The 20,937-nt window shown below is 41.4% G+C and overlaps 1 long non-coding RNA gene across 1 annotated transcript; it reads left to right on the top strand.

The window, feature by feature from the left end:
• Positions 1-3,880: 3,880 nt before the first annotated feature.
• On the top strand, positions 3,881-19,813 carry LOC140689720 (uncharacterized). The gene is made up of 4 exons (XR_012064794.1): positions 3,881-4,054; positions 15,325-15,492; positions 19,139-19,251; positions 19,681-19,813. It is a non-coding gene; the product is annotated as an uncharacterized lncRNA (long non-coding RNA).
• The last annotated feature ends 1,124 nt before the right edge of the window (positions 19,814-20,937 follow it).

Here is a 20,937-nt window from a genome sequence, read left to right as displayed (position 1 = left end):
GTTTAATAGTTTGTGAACTATATCTAAAAAAAAAAAAGATCTGTCTCTCTGATATAGAAGTGTGTTTCTGATACATTGTAGATTCAAGAACAAGTTGTTGGACAATAGATAGCTTTTTTTTTTAATCATGTAACAAAACAAACTGTATCAGTTATGGTCCAACCAGAAAAATTAAAAGCCCTATAAATATTTAAAAAGAGAGAGAATTTAATGCAGGGAATTGATTGCAAAGGAAAGAGCACCCCTACATTGGAAAGACAGAGAGAGGAGACAGTAATACCAGAGTCACTGTGTGGAGGGTCTGTCCCATGGAAGCTGAAGCCTGGGGGGAATTGCAGCCACTACAGAGATGCCACAGGAAGCAGGGCGATGGGGAGAAATACCCTCCCTTTCTCTCCTCCTCCCATTGTTTGGTCTCCCTCCCATCATAAGCTATTGATCATATTTATGCAGAAGCCAGGGGGAAAGAGAGCCTGGGAAATGTAGTTCCCTGCAGTACAGAACAGAGCAGGAGAGGCACAGAGAGTGGCTATGAAAGCAAGTAGGCAGTTGACCTACACACTGTATCCCTTTTGCAACCAGCTGCCTGTTCTCATCTTCCTGTCATGAGGCATGAGTCATATAAACCAAAAATGTCCTCACCCTCTCAACAAGGGGAGGCCCAGAGCCCCATCGTTGTCATTGTCCACTTTGAGTGCATAATTTCCGGTAGATACAATCCTTCCCAAAGGTCTGGATGTGACTTCTCATAGTCTGGTGGTCTCTCAACTTAATTATAAAGTTAAATGCTGCTGACACTTAGCATCAAAAATAAGGGATGAGAAAAGAAAAGAGAGAGAAAAAGAATCTATCAATAGAAACATAAGAAAATATTCATAGCTGCTAAAGTCCTCATATTGTACCTGGCATAAGAGGATAGTTGATATTTACCATTTCTTCCTCCCGCCACCTGTCCCCAGTCACCTTGCTCTTAGCCAGCACTCTACTTCTTGGGGTTTTTGACCCAGTGGGGTGATAAAATCACAATTCCTGGAGGCTCTGAGTCTTTAGTGGCCATGCCTTTATTGGACTGCTCTATTCTTCTATTGATTTTTATTTGGAAGTCAGAAGAGGCATCTAAGATTATCCCTGGGCTTCAAAGATGGCCTCTCTGCCCCCACTGTGTAGTAGCAACCCAAGTTCCCCTTGACAATTGAAATTAACCCCATTCTCTTTTGATCCAGTGACTTGAGGTAATCCCACTAGCTAGCTGGCAGGCAGTCTCCCCTTCTTCTTCCCTGTGGAAGCCATCATCTCTTGGGAGCACATCCAAGATTGCAGGGACAGGAAACACATCTCTGAGAATGGGTATATAGCAAATGGGGCCAGTCCTCATCCCTCAGTCCCCAGACCTGGGTGTTCTGACTGCAGGAGAAAGAGCTCAGACCATTTACTGCAGTTTAAAGCATATATTGCATCCTCTAGGACAGAACCCAGCCTCACAGGGTGTGGTCTCCCATCTGGCACTGTGGCTGGGTCTATAACAAGCCATTCTGTCAGACCAGTCACTGTGGGTCTGTGCCAAGGACAGTGAATTCCATGAATGTGAAGCCACTGCTGCGCCTCCTTCACTATAACATATATTACTTGCTCAGAATGTTGTGTGAGACACTCATCATGATAAATGAGGCGTTCCCTAAATCCACAGACAATGGCATTGACAGAAATATGCGAAGCTCTTTAGACCAGGGAAGTTTGGCACCTTGATGTAATTGAACGTCAGCAGTTGAGTCCAAGGCTCAGTCAACCAATCAAGGAAACAGCTATTTCTAGCTGCATGAGCTAGGACATTGTCTGGACTTTTGAGTAAGTGTATCCTTATTGACAAATTCAGCCTCATCTAATTTTATTTTCTATTCTTAGGCTGTTACCCTTAAAATCTGCTGGCACAGCCGTTCTCCAGGTTCCTGCTCGTAAGAAATAGCAACAGCTTGTACTTCCTTTGGTGGATAGGATGTCTTTTCCCAGAATACACCTTGCAATTCTCCCCTTACAGTACAGTGGGGTCGGATTCTACTTACAGGTCCAGAGGCAGTAAGAGCTAATAGGAGTGGGTCTTGAGGAGAACAGTGTCCCATTGCAAAAGTTGCCTAAGATAAGATCATTACATTATATTACAGTGACTTTAAGCAAGGGAAGGCTAGTTTCCAGAGATGGAGGAAGACAGTCTGCCTCCACGGGAAAGGGGGGTTCAGAGGGCTTTGCCAGTTCAAGGTTCTAAGCATTGTCAAACCATCCAAATGTCCCCTTCTCAAGGCTCAGTATCCCACTTCTTCTCAACTAATAACGTGACTTTAATATATGAGACACGGCTAGGTTTTGTATCCAGTTTACAATGCTATTCTGTAACGTGCACTATTTGATTGGGGCCAAATCTTCAGGCGTGTCTACCCCATGGCTACTGGAAATAAGAGCTTCTTTTAAAGACGGCAAAGCAGCTCAATGGTTTGCTGCACCTGTGCCCGAGCTTATAGTAAGCTCAGGCACCTTTAGAAGCAACAGGCCACTTAATAGCTTACACCAGTCCAGTGCAGGAGTTACTTGATTTTCCAAAATTTTGTCTTAACTGGCATATTATCCCAGGCAACCGTCAGGCAGTTAAGTGAAGATGTTCCCCTGCATGCCAGCTATTACTTCCATCTACAAGGAGATTATCACTATATTATGCTCTAACAGGTGAGCAATGCAAAGCAGAATTCTATTTTGAGAAATCTGTTTTTTTAAAAACCATTCCAAGAGCTGTATCAACTAAGAGAATAAGGTACTTCTCTGGTAATTAAGAGAGAAGAATCTACAGTAAGGTGCCTATGCTTAACACTATTGAACTGCACACTTAGAAATGGTCAAGATGATTATCTGAGTGAATCTGGTACCGAGAATTGGCTTTAGGAGATGGAAGAACAGAGAAGCAAATGGACGATCTTGAGATCATCCAGTGATTAGCAACAGAGGAAGTTGCCTCCATCCCTCTGTTAGAGGAAAGGGTAGAGAAGACAAGCTGTCAGAATCAGGGTCATCCTCTGGAGCTGAACTTGGTGCCTGTCATGTGAGCTCTGAAGCTGTGGAGGAGATGCCATAGGATGCAGAGGAAGGCTTCTTCCTGCCTCCAACCCTCCAGTTTTCCACCAGTGCCTTCACTGGCAGAGCTGACCAGGTGCCCACAGATACAGAAGCAGAGTAGGGGAGGGACCCTCAGGAGGCTGACCTGTAACACACACACCTCTCCGCAGGTATGTATAAATGTACAGAAAAAAGTCTGGAAGCATATATGCCAATAGCAAAGTGGACTGCATCTCTCAGGAGTGCGCAGTGACCCCAGATGGCCCCTCCCTTGGAACAACTCATGCCTTTGAGGAGAGTGTCCCCGAGGCAGCTCTGGGGAAACAGATGCAGGCAGCCAAAAGGAAGTGGTGGGTGGGACTGGACTCTCTATCAAATAGGTCATGACACCCTGTCTTCTGTGACCCAGCTCTGCCCCAGGAGGAGCAGAGCGGCCACCCAGCAAAGCCCAAAGCAGAAAAGGAAGGCGGCTCTGCTGAATGGTGAGAGGTGGTTTTACGGGAGTGGAGGCTGGGAAAAGGGTGAGTGCTGGAAAGCAAGGAAGAGGGGAGGGCTGAATTCAGACCGGCCCCTGTGAGTGTGGAGACAGGCAGCAGGGGAGGCGGGGCAGGAGTGTGGAAGCTCAGAATGTTTTGGCCTGCCTTCTGTTTGACTATGTCACTTCAATGTGGTCACTTCAGTCTGGCAGCCCACAGTGCTTTTTACAGCATCACTAATCAAATATTCTATTGGATCTATGCAGGGCAGCCACAAAGCTGCCCTCCTTGGGGACCTGGATGCATCACTGTCATCCAACTGGTGCTTTCCTGCCAAGCAGGCACAAGTCTGGCCACAAAGTCTTGGTTATGTCATGACCCAGACACAACCACAGCGACAGTGGACGGTGGCGAAGGAGCGCCTGTCAACCCCAGCCTTCTTTCTGCAGAGATCAGCACTCTGCCTTCACTGAATTAACGTAAGTATTCATTTTCTGATATAACAATGAGGCAATTGCTTAAGCAGAATACATTTTTTTTTGGTGGCTCTTTGTCCGCTGTAGTTAAAGGGTCAAGGGCAAGGCAACCCTCAAGTACTTTGCATTTCTGGGCGGGGAGGAGGTGGGGAGGGAGTCCGATCACTTTGACAGGCCTGTGGGATCCCTCCAGGGGCTTAATTACTCTGGCCTCACGCTCTGTGGCTGGCCTGGAGCTGAGGGGAGCGCAGACGCTTGCAAGGTCTGGATGTGTGCCTTCCCATCCTAGCCCCAGTTGAAGGGGGAGAGGCTGGTCCCTGGGCCCTAGGAAGACCAGGGGAGGCCTGGCTCAGCCTTCCCCAGGCCCACAGGGCTGGGCAACCGAGGCGGGCCACTGAGGCCTGCCCATCTGCCACCCGCCTTGGTTTTAATGAAAACTGCCCACGTGCTGCTGCTCATTCCTAATTATCTGCTCCGGCCTGGCCGGCTGACGTGTTTATTTTGTGGCTGCCAGACTGGTGGAGAGGGTCCTTTCATAAAGAATCACACCCCTTTCAAGTTGAGTTTCCTTCTCCCCCATCATTTGTTTTCGCAAACATTTCAGGATTAATTGAACACTCTTCCCCCTTCCAACCAAAACACATGCTCGCCTTCCCTGCGCAATATGGCAGTCTTGGCGTTTGATCATCTCGGTCTGCTCTCATGTCTGAGTCCCCAGTGCTGACAGAAGATTGGTCTCAAGTAACCTCTGGCCGCCGTGTTGGAGAAAATTGAGTTTCATTTCAGATTAGCCTCTTCAGTTTCTGTCTCTGAAAAGCTCATTTTCTCTAAATCTGGGTTTGGATATCTTCAGGCTCACCTCAAGCATGAGACCGCGTATCTTTCCCTCGTCTTTTTAATTATAAGGATGGGTCTGGAAGCTTCATACAATATGTCATGTTTTGAGTAAGGAAAGAAGGGGGCGAGAGTCAGCTCTGGGCAGACTTTAAAAGCGTCAAGTAAAGATCATTCTTCTCTGACATGACTTCTCTATTAAGACTCCACAGGAAAAAAGAGAGCGAGGAATTAAAATGATTGTCTTCTTTATTTCTGCTGTTGCACTCCTCATTTTAAAAACAGAGACAAAAAACTATTGATCAACTCCATTATCATCCTCTGTCTCCATCAAGGGTTGCTTAATAATCTGGGATGCTCAGAAGAGTCCCCTGGGGTTTAAAATTTTACCCACGTGTATAGTCAGAATAACAGCCTCCCAGAAATGTCTGTGTCCTGATCCCTAGGATCTGTAGCCCTCCCTCTGATTAAGATTTTTGAGGTGTGCAGTTGTCCTGGATTATCCAGGTGGGCCCCAAAATGTAACCGCTGGGGTCTTTATTTATTTATTTTTTCAATTCTTATTTTTTACTGAAGTGTGGTCAATTTACAATGTTAATTTCAAGTGTACAGCAAAGCGATTCAGTTATACATATTCATACATATATACATATTTTCAGATTCTTTTCCATTACAGCTCCTTACAAGAATTGAATATAGTTCCCTGTGCTATACAGTAGATCTTTGTTGTTCATCTGTTTTATATATATATATATATATATATGTTTATCTATTAATCCCAAAGGACACAGGTGTCTTTAAAAGTGGAAAAGAGAGGCAGAAGAGAGAGTGAGAGGGAGATGTAACCACAGAAGAAAGGATTGGAGAGAAGCCACGTCGCTGGCTTTGAAGATGGATGAAGGGGGCCTTTAGAAGCTGGAAAAGGGAAGAAAACAGTTTTTCCCTGGAGTCTCTAGAAAGAAATAGAGCTCTGCTGACACCTTGAGTCTAGTCCAGTGAGACCCTGTAGGACTTCTGACCTGCAGAACTGGGAAATAAATGTGATGTTTTTATGGTCATTTGTTCCAGCAGGAGGAAACTAACACATCATGTAAATTTACTCCACTCTCTTTAAATCTGAATTTGGAGAAGTGGCCCCCAAGCAGCAGCAGGTTGAAGAGCTCTGCGGGTGATTCTCCTGCAGCGGGATTGCGTGCCACAGCTGTGCTGTCCCCACGGCCTCACGCCTCCTCGCTCCTGGGCCTACTGCAGTCTGGCTGCTGTTCCCACCAATCTCTGTACACCAGCCTCTTGTTGACGAATCCAGTGGACGATTCTCCCTCCATATGTTGCTCAATATTTGACATCACTGGCCATTTCCAAGCTGGAACCAGTCCCTCCCTTGTCCTCTCGGACACCACTCATCTGTTTTCCCTCTTACCTCTCTGGCCAGCCATGTGCCTCTCCTGGCTACTGGTTTTCTTCAGCCCAGTCCTTAATGCTGATGCTGTGAGGGTTCCATCCTAGGGTCTAGTCTCTCCTCACCCTGTATACTAGTCCTGGGGTGTTTCATCTATCGCTCTGGCTTCTAGAGAGTGATGAATACCTAACCTAGATCTTTTGCCTAATTGTCTTTCCCAACTTTCAAAACCATATATTCACCAGTCTACTTCAAACTCAGTATGTCCAACACCAAGCCCATTTCCCCACCTTAATTCCCTTCCTCCGTATGTGGCATTATTATCCCTGCAGCAACTAAAGCCAGAAACCTGGGGATCATCCTGTCTCCTCCCCCTCCACCACCTCCCCCTCTCCTAAGTCTAATTAATCATGTCTCTCCATCCACTCAGTAGCATCCTGGTTCAGGCTACTTTGATTTCTCCGTGAATTATTGCAATGGCCAAAGCCACCTCTCAAAAATAAAGTCGTCACTCTATGTAAATCACTGTAACATCTCCCTCATCCTCAGGATTAAACTGCAAGCTTTTCACTTGTCTTCAAGACGCACTGCCACTTTGTTACTGTTTTCCTGTGTAACATCGCCCCTTCCCTACCATATCCTGACCCCGACCCCCGACGCTCTGCCCCAGCCATCATGAGCTACTTCAGTCATTTCAATTCACCCTGCCTCCTCTTGTCCCAGATTTTGCATATGCTGGTTTCTCTTCCTAAAATACTCTTCTCACTCTGAGACTAGCTACGTCTTGCCCATGCATCAGTCTCGGCTTAGCTGTTGCCAAGGACCTTGGTCATTGTTTGGCTATGTTCACACTTCCTTTAGTATCTTGATTGACTTCTGGAGAATTAACCCTGTTTTCTTTTGGGTATCCTTGGCTAGATGGTAAACTGAGATGTCTACCTCTTATCATAGAACCTAAATTGAGTTAGCTCCTTTCTCTCATGCCCCTGATAGAGTAGATGAGCTGTGACCTATGCTGATCAGTCAGATGCTTTTATCCGGGGCTTTGAATCTTGTATAAATAGTGCTGGGATGAAAGACATTGGAATTCCTCCACACCAGGGCAGGGCTCTGACTGGACTGTTCTGGCCCAGACACCCTGCCTGTGTTCCTATTTCCCAACAATTCAAAACTGCCCTGATTTCTGTCTCTTCTAAGCCTAATTCTCCAGCTCTTCTATTGATTCTCTTTGTATCCAATATCCTTTTACTAAATTTCCTTATTTTTAAGTTAGAAAGAGTTGGTTTCAGTTCTTTTTTCATCTGTAAAGCATTCTTGTCTCCTTAGCCTTCCTGTGGGAGCATTCTTATCAGAGTAGTTACTTCTGTACAATGTGTTAAAATATCACTTCTCTGTTTCTCCTACTAGACCATAAACTTCTTTTTTTAATATTTTTTATTGAAGTGTAGTTGATTTACAATGTTGTGTTAGTTTCAGATGTACAACAAAGTGATTCAGTTATACATATATATATATATTCTTTTTCAGATCCTTTTACATTATAGGTTATTGTAAGATATTGAATATAGTTCCCTGTGCTATACAGTAGATCCTTGATTATCTGTTTTATACATAGTGATGTGTATCTATTAATCCCAAATTCCTAATTTATCCTTTTCTTCCTTTTCCCTTTGGTAACCATAAGTTTATTTTCAATGTATGTGAGTCTGTTTCTGTTTTGTAAATAAGTTTACCTATGTATTTTTTTAGACTCCATATATATGTGGTATCATATGATGTTTGTCTTTCTCTGTCTGACTTACTTCACTTAGTATGGTAATCTCTAGGTTCATCCATGTTGCTGCCAATGGCAATATTTTGTCCTTTCTATGGCTGAGTAATATTCTGTTGTATATATATGCCATATCTTTTTTATCCATTCATCTGTCAACAGACATTTAGGTTGCTTCCATGACTTGGCAATTGTAAATAGTGCTGCTGTGAACATTGGGGTGTATTCCATGTATCTTTTTGAATTAGAGTTTTTGTCTTTTCTGGAGTGGGACTGCTGGATCATATGGTAAGTCTGTTTTTAGTTTTTTAAGGAAACTTCATACTGTTTTCCATAGTGGCTGCACCAATTTATATTCCCAACAACAGTGTAGGAAGGTTCCCTTTTCTCCACACCCTTTACAGCTTTTTATTATTTGTAGACTTTTTGACGATGGCCATTTTGACTGGGGTGAGGTATTGATTTGCATTTGTCTAATAATTAGCGATGTTGAGCATCTTTTCATGTGTCTGTTGGCCATCTGTATGTCTTCTTTGAAGAAATGTCTATTTAGGTCTTCTGCCCACTTTTTGATGGGATAGTTTTTGTCTTTTTGCTTTTTGATATTGAGCTGTATGAGCTGTTTGTGTATTTTGGAAATTAATACCGTGTAGGTTTGCAAATATTTTTTCCCATTTCGTAGGTTTAGATTGTAAACTTCTTGAGGGCAAGGACAGTAACTTGTTTATTATGCTATACCCAGAGCAAAGCACAGTGGCTGGTACATAGTAAACATTTAATAAGCAATTGAGAAATGTGTGAGTGCAGTTTCATTCTCTGAAAGGAACAGAATAAATGTGGAAAAGACTTATGATCCATTCATTCTAGTGTTTCCCAAACTATTGCCAGCTTACATAAATTATCACCAGAAAGTTCCATTAATGCTTCCCCTCCCCAATGGCAAAACCATGCAGATAATTGTACAAAATCCAAGCCAAACTAAAATATCAAAACAGGAACTTTATTTCTAAGAAGACAGAATAGACATACTTTTCCCTCTTCTACCACCTAAGTACAACAAAAATCCCTGGCAAAGTTTCGCAAGCAAAACCACAGTGAGCTATTACATCACGCGTTTTAGAATGGCTATTATCAAAAAGACAAGAAATAACAAGCATTAGCAAGGATATGGAGAAAAGGGAACCCTTTTGCACTGTTGTTGGGAAAGTAAATTGGTGCAGCCACTACAGAAAACATTACAGAGTTTCCTCAAAAAGTTAAAAATCAAAGTACCATGTGATACAGCAATTCCACTTTTGGGTATCTATCCAAAGGAAATGAAATCACTGTCTTAAAGAGAAATCTACACTTCCATGTTCATTGCAGCATTAGTCACGATGGCCAAGACCTGGAAACAACCTGAGTGTCTATCAAAGGTTGAATGGATAAAGAAAATGTGGTATATATGTATACAATGGAACACTGTTTAGCCATTAAAAAACATGGAAGTTCTGCCATCTGCAACAACATGAATGGACCTTGAGGGTGATATACTGAGTGAAATAAATCAGACAAAGACAAATACTATATGATCTCACTTATATTTAAAAAACCAAATTCATAGAAACAGAGATCAGATTTGGGGGATAGGGGCTGGGGAATTAGAAGGTGATCCAAAGTTACAAATGTCCAGTAATAAGATAAATAAGATCTGGGGATGTAATGTACGTGATGACTATAGTTAACCATACTGTATCGTATATTTGAAAGTCACTAAGAGAGTAGATCTTAAAAATTCTTATCACAAGAAAATAGTTGTAACTATGTGAGGTGATGGATGTTAACTAAACTTATTATGCTAATCATTTCACAGTACATACATATATCAAATCATTACATTGTATACCTTAAAATTATAAAATGTTATGTTTCAATTATATCTCAATAAAACTGGAAAAAAAGAAAATTATGCAATAACCATAAAATGTAACAGTATACGTTAAAAGTAATGTGTAATTGATCATCAGGGAAATGCAGAACCGCAATGCAACACCACTACACACCCACCAGAAGGGCCAAAATGTAGAAGTGTTGATAAGGATATGGAGGAACTGAAATTCTCATACATTGCTGGAGGGAGTGTAAATTGGTATAATTACCATTGAAAATGGGCAGTTTCTTTTCTAATAAAACTGAGCATACACATAACATTGTGACTCTAAATAGATGGAGAGACATGCCATATTTGTGGATTAGAATAATGAACATAATAAAGATGTCAATGCTCCTTCAAATGATAGATTTCACACAATTCCTATCAAAATCCCAGAAAATTTTTTATAACTGTAGATAAGATTATTCTTAAATGTATGGAAAGGAAAAGGGACTATAATAGCTAGAAAAATTTTGGAAAAGAAATAAAGTGGAGGAATCAGTCTGCATGATTTCAAGATTTATATAACTAAAATAATCAAGATTTGCGTGGTATTGATGGAAGGATAGATCCATAGATCAATGCAACAGAATTGAGAATTGTACGGCTTTTCCAACAAATGGCACCACTGGGACTTGGACATTCATAGGCAAAACAAACAAACAAACAACAAACAAAAACAAAAACAAGACGGAAGGAAGACCCAAGTCTCACATCTTAATATAAAAGTAAACTCAAAATGGCTTGTCATACTAAGTGAAGTAAGCCAGAAAGAGAAAGGAAAATACCACATGACATCACTTACATATGCAATCTAAAAAAATGACACGAATGGACTTATTTACAAAACAGAAACATACTCAGAGACATAGAAAACAAACTTATGGTTACCGGGGGGGAGGTGGAGGGTGTGGAGGGATAATTTGGGAATTTGGGATTTGCAGATACTAACTACTATATATAAATAGATAAACGCCAAGGTCCGACTGTGTAGCACAGGGAACTGTATTCAGTACCTTGTAGTAGCCTATAATGAAAAAGAATATGAAAAAGAATATATATATGTATAATAAAAGTATAGGAAATGATATATCATGCAAATAACAATCAAAGAAAGTTGGAGTGACTGTATTAATGTCAGACAAGACACACTTGAGAACAAGGAATATTACCAGCCGTAAAGGGGCATCATGCAATAAGAAAAGTATCAATTAACCAAGAAGATACGATAATCCTAATTGTGTATTCAAGATTTGTTGTAGTTTGACAAATAACTATTTTTTTTGTGTTTTTTAAAATAGCTTTGGTTTTGTAGGCAGAGCCTAAAAGAATGAGCGTAGTCTTTATCAGATACATAAATTCACACTTATTGTTTCCTGTAATAGTTTACAAAATGAATTCCTAGTTGTTTCTCAATCAACAAAACACCCCTTGGAAGCGTGTATTCTTCAGCCGTCATACAGGGTAGGAGTCTTGGGTGAATATGGCAAATGGCTTCCGTCAGGCTGGTTCCTGCTTTCTGACCCTACAAGGTCTGAGTGTTTGGAGTTATAACTCAGGCCTGGCGTGAACAGTCATAAACGACCTCACACTTGCTGCCCTCAATCCCAGTTTGCAGCATGCTTTCCGCCTTCTGACTTAATGAAAAACACACCTCTGGAAAACAAAGCAATGGCCTTAGAAATTCTCTGAGCTCCTGGCCTTCCTTGAGGGCTCCTTACTGGCTGCAGGAGGACCAGGTGGGTGGATCTTCATCTGACCTTCACCTGCCCGCTGGAGGTGTTTCTTCAGTGTCCTTTCTTTATGGCCTGGAGGGTCACTACCTGATTCTGATTCCTTCTGTGTTTTCTCACGAGGTAAGCGCGAAGTTGTTGGCCAGTCTAACTACTGGCTTTGACCCATCTGCCAATTGTTTCTTTAAATCACAGAATAGAATATATGGAGGGGAATAAGTAACCAAAAAGATATTGGTAGATTGCTGCCATAAATAAAACCGTAAGATGAAATTATCAAGAGTAAACATCAAGTCCAATATTTATATTTAAAAGATCAGTTTCATTGTAATCACCATATAGGAGGCCACTGTGAGGAATCCTGAGGAAACTGGTAGCAGGGTGACTATCTGAGAGTGAAGGTCGATTTAAAGTGAATGAGGACAAAGGGTATACGTGTACACATCCATCCACACAAACCTACAGACCAGTCTCACTCATGCCAATCAGTGCAGTAATCCTAAATAAAATATGTGCAAACAGATAGCATATTAAAAGATTAATATTACATGACCAAAGGAATTTATTCCATAAATGCTAGGATGTTTCAACATTTGTACATTTATTAATGTAGATCCCATTAATGGATAGAAGTAGAAAAATCATCTGATCATTTCTATAAGCATTGTGAAGGCTGTTGAGAAAATTCAATATCTATTCTTTATTGTTTGAGAAGTTTGAATAGAATGAGAATCAGATGTTATTCTGTTGTGCAAAACCCAGCATTATGCAAAACAGGGAAAGAGTAGACGCATTCCTATTAAAGTCAGGAACAAGAAACAGATGCATTCTCACTGGTGTTACTGATCATGGTCTGGTAGTGTTCATCGGCACAATTAGAAAAGAGACAGAAATAAGTGGTTTAAAAATTGAAACAGAGTACATAAAATTATAATTTTATAATATAACTATTTGACTAAAAAATCCAAGAGAGTAAAAATTGAAATACTGTTAATAGTTAGGGAATTCAATAAGGTAACCAAACACGGATCATATATGGAAATCACTAGCTTTCAGATATATGAACTATAATCAATCAGAACAAGAGAACCTCAGAAAAAATTCAAAGTGCATAAAATACTTATGAGTAAACCTAACAAGAAATGTGCAAGATCTATAGAAAGAACATTTTAAATGCTGGTGAGGATCACAAAAGGAGACTTGATAGTATTAGCTAAATGGTTTGAGATCATTGTATGAAGGCACAGACTGTTGAAAATACATGAATTTGAATATATGGGAAGAAGTGTGCTTTTGAATATATATAATAACCCTCCCTCAGTGGTTCTCAAGAAGTAGTTTCAATAAATGTAATTAAACAAGTAAAAAAAAAAAAGGAGACTTGAACAAATGATCTGTATACTGAATAGGCAATTGTATCATCATCAAGATATGAATTATTCCTAAGATATGCTAAAATTATAATACACTTTCAATAAAATGCAAACTGAAGTCTTTTGGAACTAGGCAAGCTAATTCTAAAATTTATAGGGAAAAATAAATAAGAAAGCTAGGAAAATTTCAAAAGAAAAAATGAGAGATTGTCTTTTACTAAATATCAAAACGTAATATTCAAAACAGTGTTAACACTAGGCCTTAAATAGACGAATGGGAAAAAAAATAGAAAGTCTAGAAATTGACCCTCACACATGGAGAAATTTATTGTGTGATAAACATGGCTTTTCTGATCAGTGGGTGGGCTGATTATTTGTTAGCGCTGAGCTCCTTTCTTAACTGTCCATGCTCTCGGATGTTCCAGAGTTGCTGGCTGAAAGCCAGTGTGCTATGTTTCCAGATTTCCTCATCAGCTTCCTTTGGTTAGGTTCTGCGAATGGGAGTCATTGGTTGGGATTGAGGAGCAAGAAGTAAGAAGGAGCCATTTTTATGTCTGTGGCGCCTCTTCTTGCAGTAAGAGCGTCAGTGAGATGCTGGCAGCATGACTAAAGTTTAAGTTCCTGGGTTCCTGCTTAGGGTCTGCTGTGAGGTTCCATAAAAAAAGCACTGACTGTGCTACCAACATTTCAGCAGGGGGCACCAACTGGGGGATTTCCAGAGAGGGGGGTACTAGGGGCTTTGTGATCACTGGTTAATATCGCTTTCTCCCTTTGTTCCTTTAGTTCAATGTCTTTGTCACTAATTCATTGCATTCAATTCTCCCTGCTTGAAATAGTGCTTTGAGATTTCTGACAGGACATACACTGATGCCAGGAGAAAATAATAAATTATTCAATAAATGATGTTGGTGAAACTAGGTAGTCAACCTGTGAAGGATACATTACACCTTATACCAAAATACATTTCAGATGAATCAAGGATTTGAATGTAAAAGAAATAAATCATAAAAACATATAAGAAAACATGGTGGATAAAAAAAAAATCTCAGAGGGCAGGTCTTTCTAAGATGTTCCAGATAAGAAACACTTGAAAAATTTAATTCCATAAAAAATGTTGACATGTCAAAAAAAAAAAAAAGTCCCAGCACAAAGGAAATCAAGAAACAGGAAAAATATTAACAATGTCTATTTGTAGACAAACACCAAAACCCCAAAAGAAAAATTAGCAAAAATCATGGACAGGAAGTTTACAGACAGAATATATGAATGATTCTTTAAACAAACAAACAAACAAAACACAAATTCACTAGTGAAACCATCTGGTCATGGGCTTTTCTTTGCTGGGAAGTTTTAATTACTGATTCGGTCTCCCTACTCATTATTGGTCTGTTGAGATTACTATTTCCTCATGATTCAGTTTTGGTAAGTAATATGCATCTAATTCATTTATTTCTTCTAGGTTATCCAATTTGTTGGCTTCTAATTGTTCATAGTGGCCTCCTATGACCCATTTTACTTCTCTGGTATTAGTTGTTAATGTCTCCTCTTTCACTTCTGCTTTTATTATTTTTTTTCTCTTTTATCTTAGTTATACTAGCTAAAGTTTTGTCAATCTTGTTTATCCTGAAATGTGTTGGATATGTCTGTTATCTTGATTGTGGTGACGATATCATGAGTGTTTGCAATTTGTCTACACTCATCAAATTGTATATATTAAATGTATGCAGTCCTTGTATATCAGTTATACTTCAATGAGGCTATTAAAATACTCAGTCTCACTCATAATAAGAAAATGCACATTAAAACCTCTGTTTATCTGTCTGTCTGCCTACCTATCTATAACTGAATCATTTTGCTGTATACCTGAAACTAACACAAAATTATAAATCACCTACACTTCAATTTAAAAGAAGTGTAGCTATCATCAGTAATAGAATTGATAAGCAGTGATTTATTCATTAAAAAAATCCACAGAAGATACCATTTCTACTCATCAGATTGGCCAAAAAAAAAAAAAAAGTTGGCGAACTCACTGTGGTGACTGGTGATGGAAAATAACACCCACAAATTCTTTGATACTCTTCCTCTTCAAGAGAGGAAACTCAGTTTTCCTCCCTTTAAGTGTGGGCTGGACTCAGTGGCTCACTTCTAATGAGTAAAGTGTAGTAGACAGAATGGTTTGTGGCTTCTGAGTCTAGGTCATGAAAGGTCACAACAGGCATTGCTGTTTCCTACTTGCTGTCTCTCTCAGATCCCTTGCTCTGAGGAAAACCAATTGCTCTGTCATGAAGACATCCCAGGAGTCCAGTGGAGAAGTCCCCATGCGGAGCAGTCGGCGAGGATCTGAGACCTTCTGCCTCTAGACCTGTGAGTGCGACATTTTGGAAGTGGATCCCCTGCCCCAGTTAAGCCAGTTTGGGTGAGTGTGATGTTGGCCAACCTAGAGACAGTGAGGCAGAACCACCTAGCTGTGCTCTCTTAAATTCTTGTCTCACAGAAAGTGGGAGAAAATACATGTTGTTTTCAGCTAGTACGTGTTTTGGTAATTTGTTACTCAGCAATAGGTAACGAATGAACTCGCTCTGTGGTGAGTGTATGGCAACAGGCACCCTCATCAGTTGCTGGTAGGAATATAAATTGGATCAATGCCATGGAGACATAGCAGGCAATATCTATTACAGTAGAAATGTAATTCCACATCTATAAATACATCCAAAGATACACTTGCCCAGGTGTGAAATGTTAATTAAACAACTCTATTGCAGTATTGTTTTAGTGGTAGACTGGAAACAATCTAAATGTGTACTGGTACTAGTGACTGGGACTAGTTAAATAAATATGATACATCCATACAATGGAATTCTATGCAGCTGTTAACAAATACTATTCTATAAACAAGGAACAAAACAATATGTATAGTATACTATCATTTGTGTAATGCAAAAGAAAAGGATATGCAGGGATTATCTTTGGATGGATACACAAGAGACTGATAGCGGTGGAGGAGACTGGGGACCGGGAGTGGGAGAGAACTTTTCACGATACATCTTTTTTGGATATCTTTTGAAAAAAAATTTCCTTTGCCGTGTGCATGCATGCATTACCTATTCAAAAATTTAAAAAATTGGAAAACTAAAATAGATAAAAGGTCATCCATGTTAAGAGAGTTTCTAAAGATGTAGCTGACAAAGAACTAGAAAACCTCCTACTACAATCATGATAGCAGGATACCTTCCTGCCTGGAGTATAACTTAAGACAGTTATAACCTAAGCCATTGTATTTTCTTCTGTTTAGACAAATAATAAATTTATAGGAGGTAAGGGGTCTGCTTAGAGTCTAGACAGCGAGAAATTAGGTCGTGTGGATTTGTCAATATTTACCTAAACCAAGGAAGAACGGCAGTGTTTAGCAGCTGTGAATACTTTTGTGCTAGGAGGGAATGTTTCATATGACACAAGAGCACTCGATTCTCTTGGTTTAGATTCTGTGCTCACTTGAGCAAGCTTTTGATTACTAATTAAGCTTCTCTAGGGTTTGTTTTATTTTTTAAACAAGAGATCCCTTTCATATTAGACACAAGTATTGTAGTCACTGGAAAAGTATAGCCCCCATTAGAAATGTTAAGAGGGTGTTTTAGTTTATACATCAATCTTTCAGGAGTTAGATTTGTGTGAATCAGGCCCAAGAGCCTGAATGGCAGTGACTGCTCTGATATGATGAGTTTCTTGACCCAAAAAACTGAGGAGCAGTGTCCGGGTAGGTCCCATTTTCCTCTGAGGCCAGTGGAGTAGCCAGCCAGTCTCCCTCTTGGATACTTGAGTGTCCTCATTTTATCTGTGACAAGCATAAACAGAGCAAAAGGGAGAGCATGCTGAAGAGCTGTTCATGTGACAAATCCCTGTGTGATGTGGAGGTGTGACCCAGCTGAGAGAAGAAGGCCGAGGAAAGGTCAGCTTCCACAGTTATCACAGGGGCCTGATAATGGAAAATCATTCGCCCACTGGATTCCTTGTTAGACCATTTGGAAAACCCTTCACCTTTATAATTCAACAGAAATCTGACCTAAAATCCTTGCAGATTCTCAGAATTTCTCAGAATTTCTATAGAATATCATATGCACTGTGAAACACATGTGTAATAAAAGTCAAATTGAGATTTGGATGCTGGAGCATCAGCTAAGCATCCTGACTAGCTACATGATTTCATTGCCTTACCTATCACACCAACTTGGTGGCATTGATTCCGACTTTTTTTTTTGCCATAACCAAATGACATTAGAACAGGTGTAGGCCTTGAAAGTCACTCTGCAAATGTTAACTTGGTGATTGTGAAAAGTGAGCTGACTTAAAGAAGATTGTTGGAGGCACCTTACTTAAAGAGGGTTGCTCACTAACTTAAGGGTGGGAAGGTTGACATCTGTGTCCACCCATGCACTGATCCATCCATTCACTTATCCCTTTCTTTAACTCACACTTATTGAATGTCTCCTATTTGCCAACAGCTCTAGTATGTTTTGGGGTTACCTGCTGTGAGAAACAGCTGAGGGAACTTCAGATGTACTATCAGAAAGAGAAGATTTAAAGGAGACATGGCCGCTCTCTTCAAGTGTGCAAAGAGGGAGAAGGCTTATCTTGTTTTTCCAGAGGGTACAACTAGGGAAAGTGAATAGGTGATAACGGGTGTCAGACTCGGGCATAAATTACGAAAGAAGCTTTTGACTTCGGAATGAGCTGCCCCACAATGGAATGCACTGCCTTGCAAAACAGTGGTCTTCCAGCCAGTCAAGGGAACTGCCAAAGCACAGATAAGGAAGATGGGGCCCAGAAAGATTAAATGGCCTGGACGAGGGTGCACGGCCAGTGAGTGTAGGGCGTTTGGCTTGGCCACCAGAATGCAAGTCAGCTTAGGCCAGTCAGCCCTTGGCAATGATTTAACTTTGTTCTTTCAACCTCAAAGCTCCATGATGTGTTGTAACTTATAATTTTGATGAAACACATGCTTCAAGGCTAATGTGTGGGAGTGAGTCCCTGAGCTCTCGAGCAAATACCCACATCGCAAACAGATTTTGAAGTTCTATGCTTGTGGTAAACACAGTCGTTTTTCATTATGAAAAGTAGTTAATACACAAATGAGCAAAAATTTAAAAAGTAATGAGCAAACAGGAAAGAGAACCAAGAAAGTGAAGGTGCCTATCAGACAAATTCGAGTAGCACGGCGTTTCAGATTGGGGGTGGCGTAGGTCAGTAATGTGAAATTGTTTCATTGGATATTCCATGGTTTCCGCAGTCTTCCGTGGGGGAGTTGTTCACGAACGAGAATGTTCTGTACTCACTCAACTGTGTTCCACAATCTCCCTTGATCTTTTTGCTCTAAATAATTTGATCAACGTTGGTTATGAACAAGGAGAGAGGATCTGTAATTGAATCTTACCATTCAGATGAGAAGCGGGGGAAGGAACTGCACGTTGTCTCGGGTGTGGCTTCCCAGCAGGTCCCCGCAGGCAATGGGACAACCTGGCTCCAAGTGACGGAGACGTTCCAGGGTGGTGTGATACCCAACAGGGCCTCACGGTACAGGCTCCAAGTCCAAGTTGTTTCTGCCTTTCTCTTTAAGGAAGAGGCAGCTTCCTGTCAGCTCTGGGCCTGAGGGCATTGTTTCAGAGGCAACTACTCTTCCAATTTTCCGCAGGATACCAAAGGCAGTTCAGGCTTAAATACTGAAGACATAGCAGGACTGGCAGGGAATGCCCCAGCCCCCAAGTTTTCCTAACCTAGAAGTTCTCGAAGTGCACTCTCTGGACCAACAGCATCTGCATCACTTGTTAGCACTTGCTAGAACTACAGCTGGAGCTTGTTAGAAATGCAAATTTCCATCCCCCTACCCCTGCCAGAGGCACTAAATGGTAAACTCTGGGGGTAGAAGGGTCTGAGCAATTCGTGTTTTAACAAGCACTGCCAGTGATACTGATGCGTGCTAGAGTTTGAGTAACAACAGAAGACATTCAGGAGCTGGAAAAGTGGCTTGGGTTAATGGTTGACTTGATTTCCAAACTTGTCTCCCCAAGCCTCCTTGTCCCCCAAGAGGAGAGAGCTCATGGAAGCCAACGGTGATCCACACCACGTCTGTCTGCATCCAGAAATCTACAGCATTTTCTGGAATTTCCTGGAACACAGAGCAGTAAGTAGAAAATGCTGCTAGATGCTTTCTGTTTGACTTCCTGAGGACTTGCCAAGGTTTAAGTGGCACCCAGATTTTTCATAAATGAAAAATGGAGACGTCAGCACACCCATGATAAGCCATGAACAGGGACTCTGTTTGCAGCAATCGTGCTGAGACCCCCAAACCAGCTGCTTTTTGCATATTTCTAACCTGCCATGCTGTCAGCACAGCACTTTGCCAGCTCCGGTTTTACTTGGGAAGCCAAAGCCCAGCCATGTATAGGATTCTTCTTTTATGACTAGAACTCTACCAAATTAAATGTTTAATAAGTGAAGTCACAAATTCTCTGCTTGCGTACGTGTGGGTTGTTCACCTAGTAAATATCTCAGTCTCAGTCATTTCCCTCCTCCCTTGTCACTTGGTTCTTGTTTTTCCTCTTTATGGCAGGCTGTGTTTATGTGACAGCTGTTTTACGTTGATATGAACATGCACCCCACTCCAACTGAATCAATGTCTGGGGAACAGCAGCAAGCCGCCTTCTTCCTGTTGCATCCTATCCCTGCTATGAATGTGTGTGCCCACTACCAACAGGTAACATTTGCAGAGTCCACACATGGAAGCTAAGAGGTTGTCCACATTCCAAGAAGAGCCCAGGGCTGAGGGAGGTCTGAATTAAAAACCCCACTGGCCGTGTTGATGGCCATCTTGAGCCCACCCACTCCTTGTTTACATTCTTGATGTATTGATGGGGTAAATAAGCAGACTGCTGAGAGGGGAGGGGATGCTGAGGGAGGTGTGGGAGAAGAGAAGGACCTGAATTCACATCAGCACCCCTTAGTTGAGTGGCTTGTGATTTGGGGGAGATGTCACTAACACTTCTGGATCTTACCTGTTTGAAAAAACGTGTAGTATCTGTCAGCCCTGAAGTCTGCTCTTTCCAGGTGGTGCTCTGGTTAGCAGACGGTTAACTGCTTAATGAAGTCTGTTCGTCTTTTTCATTGATGACAGCTGATTTCAGACCTTAGCCCTGAGAGCTCTGCTTTTTCTCTTCTGGTCTGAAAGAAGGAGAGGAAAGGAAGGGGGAAAAATTTAGATACTATGTTCAGAAATGCTGATCACGGGGATCTGAATACAGGTTCTCATTGGAAAATTCACTTTAGAAATGTGAGCTGTGTTTCCCGCTGGCTGGGAAGGGGTCAGGGAGGCTCCCCTGTGTGCTCCCTCCTTTTTCTCCTGACTGTGGGTGTTGGGGGCCAAGGAGGAACTGGCCCTGGTTCTGCTTCTTAATTAATTCCTGTAGAAAGAAATTCTGGGTTTATGGATGAATGTGGGCCCCTTCCTGTAGACCTCTCTTTAGTAGTTAAAGAAAGGGCAGTCTTTTGTGAATAGACTAACCTGGGTTGGCCTTTACCTGGTTGGCAGAATTCATTCTGGTAGCGTGTGTGTTTTTATACAAAACCTCTGTGTGCTAAATAAAGGTCAAGGGAACAGTAGGCAGCCTGTTTCATCCCATTATGTCCTTGTCTCGTCCCAAACCAGTTCAGCCCCCGAACGTTCCTGACAATACCAGACTTTGAGGGTGGCTCTGCCCCAGAGCTCTGGGTGGCAGGGCTGTCCCACTGTTCTATTGACCGTCATTCTCCTGAACAGCATTCAAGATCCTGGTGGGAGCTGGGGTGGGTGAGACTGTTGCTAAATCATGGG

This window comes from Vicugna pacos, chromosome 3, assembly GCF_048564905.1.
Source record: "Vicugna pacos chromosome 3, VicPac4, whole genome shotgun sequence".
Classification (NCBI taxonomy): domain Eukaryota; kingdom Metazoa; phylum Chordata; class Mammalia; order Artiodactyla; family Camelidae; genus Vicugna; species Vicugna pacos.
Note: the sequence above shows the minus strand (reverse complement) of the source record. Positions and strands in the feature narration are given on the sequence as shown.